Source organism: Salvia hispanica, chromosome 3 (assembly GCF_029641045.1).
Source record: "Salvia hispanica isolate PSC_SH4W2 chromosome 3, Shi_PSC_v1, whole genome shotgun sequence".
NCBI classification, from domain to species: Eukaryota; Viridiplantae; Streptophyta; class Magnoliopsida; order Lamiales; family Lamiaceae; genus Salvia; species Salvia hispanica.
The window spans coordinates 43,659,546-43,665,993 of record NC_142694.1 but is presented as its reverse complement, the minus strand read 5'-3'; the positions used below and the strand labels follow the sequence as shown (position 1 = coordinate 43,665,993).

The window sequence follows — 6,448 nt, the reverse complement described above, 5'->3', positions numbered from 1 at the left end:
CGGTCAGATCTATGCAATGTTTTGCAAAAGAAAAAGAAGAATTTCACAACCTAGATAGACTTTGGCTACCTATCGTGAAAGGTTGCAGTGTCTGTCCGCATATTTCTAAGCCTTACTGAAATAAGATGACATTGGTGTGGTATAGCACTGAACGGATCTAACAGCAAGACGTGTCTTTATGCTATCTACTGAAAGACTAGGTCTTGATAAAATACTATTTCTTAATCTACATATGTTAGCATTGAGCATACGGTATTGATTATGCATTACTTTGACTTATCAAATGGTGCGGGTTTTTCGCAACCCAATAATCCTGATATATTGGGTAGTGGTGATTAATATCTAGCGGTGCTAGGATTGCTATTATGTTGAAACGTGCGTGAGGTGAGTCTCGTTTGATAATGTCCTCAAGAGGAGCTCGAACAAGGTTTTATTATTCGGAAAACTGGCCAGTTGGAGTTTTATTACTCTATTAATAATAAATAAATGTTTCTTGCTAAGTCCACTCTTGGAATTAATAAGATATTAATTAATTAAGTCCATAGCAGACATTAATTAATTAATGGACATTTATATCTTAAGCGCGGGAAATAAATAATAAAAGTGGAAACCCGGATTACTTGTAATTTCGGATTTGGATGGGGAGAGTTCAATATTACTTCTGTAGTGGCTGCTCGTAATATTCCAATATAAGCTTGTATTAAATTGTGGGTTCAATTTAATTAGTAAAAAGCTAATTGGGGGAGCCCATATCCAAAACCTTCCATAGATCCCTGTCTGGGCCCAAAAGGAACTTAATATAAATAGGAGAATAAAGGAGACAGAATCATCACAATTTTCATTCTCTAATTTTTCAAAAATTTCGAACTCTCCAGCTGAGGAGAATTTCGAATTCTACTCCCTTTTCTAAAAGGATTTCTTCTGTCTTCTTTATTCGAGTCCTAGTATTTTGATAAGATCAGCCCACCCTGATATCGAGATACAGTTCGGGAACCAGAGAGAAGATCCGTGGTCTAGTATTGAAGATCATCACGTGGAGAAGGCGCGAGCAATCGACGATTCTTTGGAGAATCAAATCGGTAACTCTAAACCGTAGAAAACATGTTTAGGATTTATTTTCTATGAGCATGAATTATTTGTGTTCTAGCATGCAATTATCTGTTTAACATGTGAATTGATTAATCGCATAATCGGTCAAATAGATCCGTATCTGATTTATTTGTTTTGTACAAGTCTTCCGCTGTGCAAGGGGCACCAAACCCCAGAAGGAACATGTGATGGGAGGGGGGTGAATCCATACAATGCCTCAAAAGGGGTCATCTTAATACTTGAATGATAGGTTGTGTTGTACCAGTATTCTGCTAAGCCCAACCAATGTATCGAAGAGTGAGGCTTCTCTCTAATCGAGCACTGAAGATAACATTGAAGACATCTATTGACTACCTCGGATTGCCCATCTGTTTCCGGGTGGTAGGCAGTACAATAAAGTAGATCAACACCCAATAATGCAAAAAACTCCTTCTAGAAAGCCCCCACAAAGATGGCTCCTCTTTCACTCACAATCTTAATAGGCATCTCGTGAAGCTTAAAAACAGAGTCTAGAAAGACTTCAACCACCTTTTTTGCTGTAAAAGGGTGAAATAAGGCCATGAAGTGAGCGTACTTACTTAGCCGATCAACCACCACTAAGATAGTATCCTTCCCTTGTGAAGCAGGCAGTGCCTCAATAAATTCCATAGTTAGATTAGTGAATATAGCCGTAGGAGTTGGCAGGGGCTGCAACAAACCTGCAGGTGAAGAGTTCCCCAATTTATATCTCTGGCAAGTAACACAAACGCGCACAAATTCCCTCACATCCTTCACCATTTTAGGCCAATAAAGTAGAGCAGAGACTCTTTTGTATGTAGCTAAGGCTCCAGAATGTCCAGCCAATGCAGAATCATGAAAAGTAGATAAAATTTTGGCCCTCAATGGTATGTCACTTCCCACCACCAATTTACCATAACTCTTGAGTTCTCCATTACTCCAAGTAAAAGAGGGATGTGAAGCAACATCTTGCTGTTTTTCAGAGATCGGTTGTTGTATTTGAGAGTCAGCCTTAATTTAAGTAATTAACTCCAGGGGAATAATAAAAGATGTGAGAGCAAAGGTCATAACCTCAGGAACACGGGATAAGGCATCTGCAGCAGAATTATCAACTCCCTTCTTTTACTTATCTCATAATCAAAGTGCATCAATTTAGACATCCATGCTTGTTGTGTAGGGGTAGTTAGTTTCTGTTCAAGCAAGTACTTCAAGATTTGGTGATCTGTCAGAATAATGAATCTCCTGCACTGAAGATAGTGATACCATTTCTTCACTGTCATGAGTATAGTAAGCAATTCCTTCTCATAGACTGATAGGGACTGATATCTGGGAGATAATGCATTAAAATAGCTCCAATCCCCACCCTTGATGCATCTGTCTCTACTACAAAATCCTTAGAAAAATCAGGCAAGGCAAGTTCTGCTACCATTGCAGCCTTTAACCTCTCAAATGCAGCTTGTGCCTATAGAGTCCATTTGAACACTGACCCCTTTGATCACCTCCACCAAGGGTGATCACCTCCACCAAGGGTCGAGCTATAACTCCATAGTTAGACACAAACCTCCTGTAATAACCAGTTAGGCCCAAGAAGCTCCTAATATGTTTGATAGATCTAGGTTGAGGCCAATTCTTCACTGCATCTATTTTCCCAAAGGTACACTTAGACCTCTTAGCCAATAAACAATGCTCTTTCATTAATTCCAACACCACATACAAATGAAGCTCATGTTCTTATTTGGTGCCACTGTAAATCAAGATATCATCGAAGAAAACAAGTACAAACTTCATGAGCTGCTCTCTAAAGACAGTGTTCATAAGATTTTGGAATGTAGCTGGCGCATTTGTTAAGCCAAATGGTATAACTAGAAACTTATAGTGGTCAGGATGCGTTTTAAAAGCAGTTTTGTATATATCCTCGGGCTTCATTCTCATCTGCCAATACCTTGACCTCAAATCTACCTTTGAAAACTAAGAAGTTGATCCCAATTCATCTAGAAGCTCCTCTATGACAGGAATATGATATTTATCCTTCACAGTAATGGCATTTAATGCTCTGTAGTCCACACACAGCCTCCAGGAGGAATCCTTCTATTTAACCAAGGGACTAGAAAAAGGACTTTCACTATGCCTAATAATCCCAGCCTCCAACATTTCAGCAATCATAGATTCAATAGCATCCTTCTGTTGGGAAGCATACTTGTAAGGCTTGATATTAACTGCCTCATAACTTTCCTTCAATATCATCTTGTGATCATGATCCCTCTGAGGTGGAAGAGATTTGGGCTCCATAAATAATTCTGCATGTTTCTCCAAAATTTCATTAAGGTCGGACCAAATTTCCTCCACACTGATCTCACAACAGATGCTCAACTCAGACTCCACAGCAGGCATTAGTTGGTTCATTTTCCTCTCAGCTTCATCAGCCTCTTGCTGGTTAAAAACATGTAAACAATGGAGCTGCTCAGTTTTTGGGGACCACAATTCTCCCTGCAATTTAATCTCTCTGTCTTCCAGCTCAAACTCCATGCTCAATTTATTGAAATTCCACCTTATTTCCTCCAATGTAGATAGTCATTCTCCTCCCAAAATGAGATCATAAGTTTCTATATTGATGACATAAACCTCAGCTTGAAATGTAGCTCCCTGCATCTCCCACTCCAAGTCACTACACTTTTGCTTACATTGTAATATCTGACCATTGGCCACTTCCACAGACCACAGCCTTGGAGTCCATATGGATCAGCTCACAATTGATTTTCTTAGCCACTCTAGAACTCAAGAAGTTGTGTGTGCTTCCAGTGTCTACTATAATTTTCAGAGCCTTTTTCTGACATAGTCCCCTGATTCTCATCACTTGAGGTCCATCCTTCCCCCAAACGGCATGTAATGATAGTTGTAGATCCAGCTTCTCTTCTTCACAATTCTCACTCTCCTCCTCTGGCTCCTCAGGTTCCAAGGTTCATCCCTTCGTATAAGTTGTATCACAAATGATTTTCTCATGGAACACTTATGATTTGGAGTAAATTTCTCTGTACACCAAAAACATTCCTTCTTTGCCCTCTTCACATCCAGTTCCTTTGGTGTTAAATATGCACTAGCTCTGACTCTCCCAAACTGAGTGTTATCTCTGTTATTTCCACCCCAGTTACTAAAGTTTCCCACCGGCTTATTGGTGTCCGTCACAGCTAAGGGCTTGCTACTTGAGTGATAACTATTACTAGAGTATGTTCCACCTTGATTCCCTTTAGACTTCCCTCCTCCTAACGCCTTGACTGTAAGTTCATGCAATTTAGCCAACGAATAAGCTTCAGCTAACCCCTTCGGTTTGAACATTCCCACAGGCATCTGCAACTCATCTACTAAGCCTGATAGGAAAAAACTTAAGGCCTGATCCTCCCTAATACCAGCCCTCGGGTGTAGCACATCAAAAACATCCATATAAGCTTGCAATGTTCCCCCCTGTTTGAGATTTCGAAGATCTGACAATGGATCTTCAAATGCATTTGCTCCAAAGCGAGCAAACCAGCCCAGCGATGTAACACGCCCAATTTGCATATGTCATATAGCCGTGTAGACTCTCAAAGCCTTTATGCCATTGCATCGCCTTCCCCTCAAGATGGATCGCAACCACTCTTACTCTTTCCTCCTTCGGTACCTTCGCAACCTGAAAAAAATACTCCGCTCGCAACACCCATCCCTCGAATCCATCTTCGTCGAACTTTGAAAATTCATATCGCGTGGATCGCCCCCAATCATTCCCCTCACTCCAACGGTCATTGCCTCTACTACCTCCTTACCCATTCTCCAACGCCAGTTTGTTCTTCTGGTTCTGCAGATTATTCGCTGCGATCGCATCCGTAATCTGATCAAGTTTCCCATTTTGAGCCTGTGTCGTCTTCTCCAGCAACTCACCCACCCGTTTCTCCACCAGATCCATCACTTTCCTTTCCATTTCCATGCTTCGCGTCACCGATCCAACGCTCGGAGATCGAATGCTCTGGATACCACTTGTTACCACCTGAGCTCGTGGCTTCCCAATTATGAAATCAACTCACAAGCATCACACACAATAACACTGAATTACGCAGCAAAATAAGGTGACACAATCAAAGAGGAATTGTATTGCGGAAGATAAACGATAATGAAAGATTACAATCGAAATGAACGAGCAATAATTGCCTTAGATCCACGATCCGAAACACATGAACAATCACACAACACACACAAATGAAAATGGCGTGGTCCCCCTTTTATACTTTCTCTTCCATGCATCCCACACCTCTACTGCCACCTCACCGCCACATCATCATGTCTATTCGGGTGAAACATGTGCTCCCTTATTGATCACCAATGGCTTATTTAATTTCATACCCCACACAAGTCCCATCGCATGCATCTTATGTTGCATGCATGTATATAGAGTGATGGATTTACATGCATGCAACACGGAAGAGGGGATTTAATTCTACTTGGTGAGCCACACCATACTAATTCTTGAATAGTTTTGTAACTGGCAATTTTTGAATATGGAAAAGCGAACGACTCCAATTTGCCGTCCAATTCTCTCGATATAATTCACACCGCTCTCCTCCCCTTCCCCAATTCTCACGGATTCTCCTCCCCCAATTCTCACCGCCTCCCTCTAATTCTCACCGATTCTCTGCAGTTTTCCAGCAGTTTTTACAGCAGATTTCACTGACCTCGTTTCCCTGCTCGATCATCTGCAATAGGCGATTCCTCTATGCTCGACGACGACGCGGTTTTTCCAGCAGAAGACAAAATTTTCGACAGTTTTTCCTCTCACTGACTTCGTTTCCCTGCTCAATCATCTGCAATAGGTGATTCATCTCTTCCTTTTAATGGCTTGCTTACGGAATTCTCCACATTTTTCTGCTTTATTTGTTACAATTTCCGGCAAAGTGTTGGTCAGCATTTGCTTGCTTATTTTCTATTTGCAACTCTTTAACTTGAAAGAGGTTATTGATTCTCTCACCGATTCACCGATTCTCACCGATACATAATAGTTGCTGAATTTGATTTTGCAGATCTTAATCAAACATTCATAGTTCTGTGTGATATTTTTACTTAGGCTACCGATTTAGTTTGAACGCCCTTAGCCTATAGATAAAAAACTAAAAATGCAGCTGGAAATTTATTTCTGAATTACATAAGTCAAAAATATATTATTGTACCTACTATTATTTTGCACAAGAACAATACCATCATCTCTCTATGTGTCTATCTAAAACTAGAACATTTTTGCATTTTTGGTTGTCGCCTTCAAGCAGGGAGAATTCAAAGAGTTTAGGGTTTAGGGTAACATGCTACTATAACTAATCAGAATTATTGGATGAGACAAGCT

At 40.5% G+C, this 6,448-nt stretch overlaps 1 pseudogene; it reads right to left on the bottom strand.

Moving 5' to 3' along the window:
• Window positions 1–1,521: 1,521 nt before the first annotated feature.
• On the bottom strand, window positions 1,522–5,044 carry LOC148930886 (uncharacterized; annotated as a pseudogene).
• Between the last annotated feature and the right edge of the window lie 1,404 nt (window positions 5,045–6,448).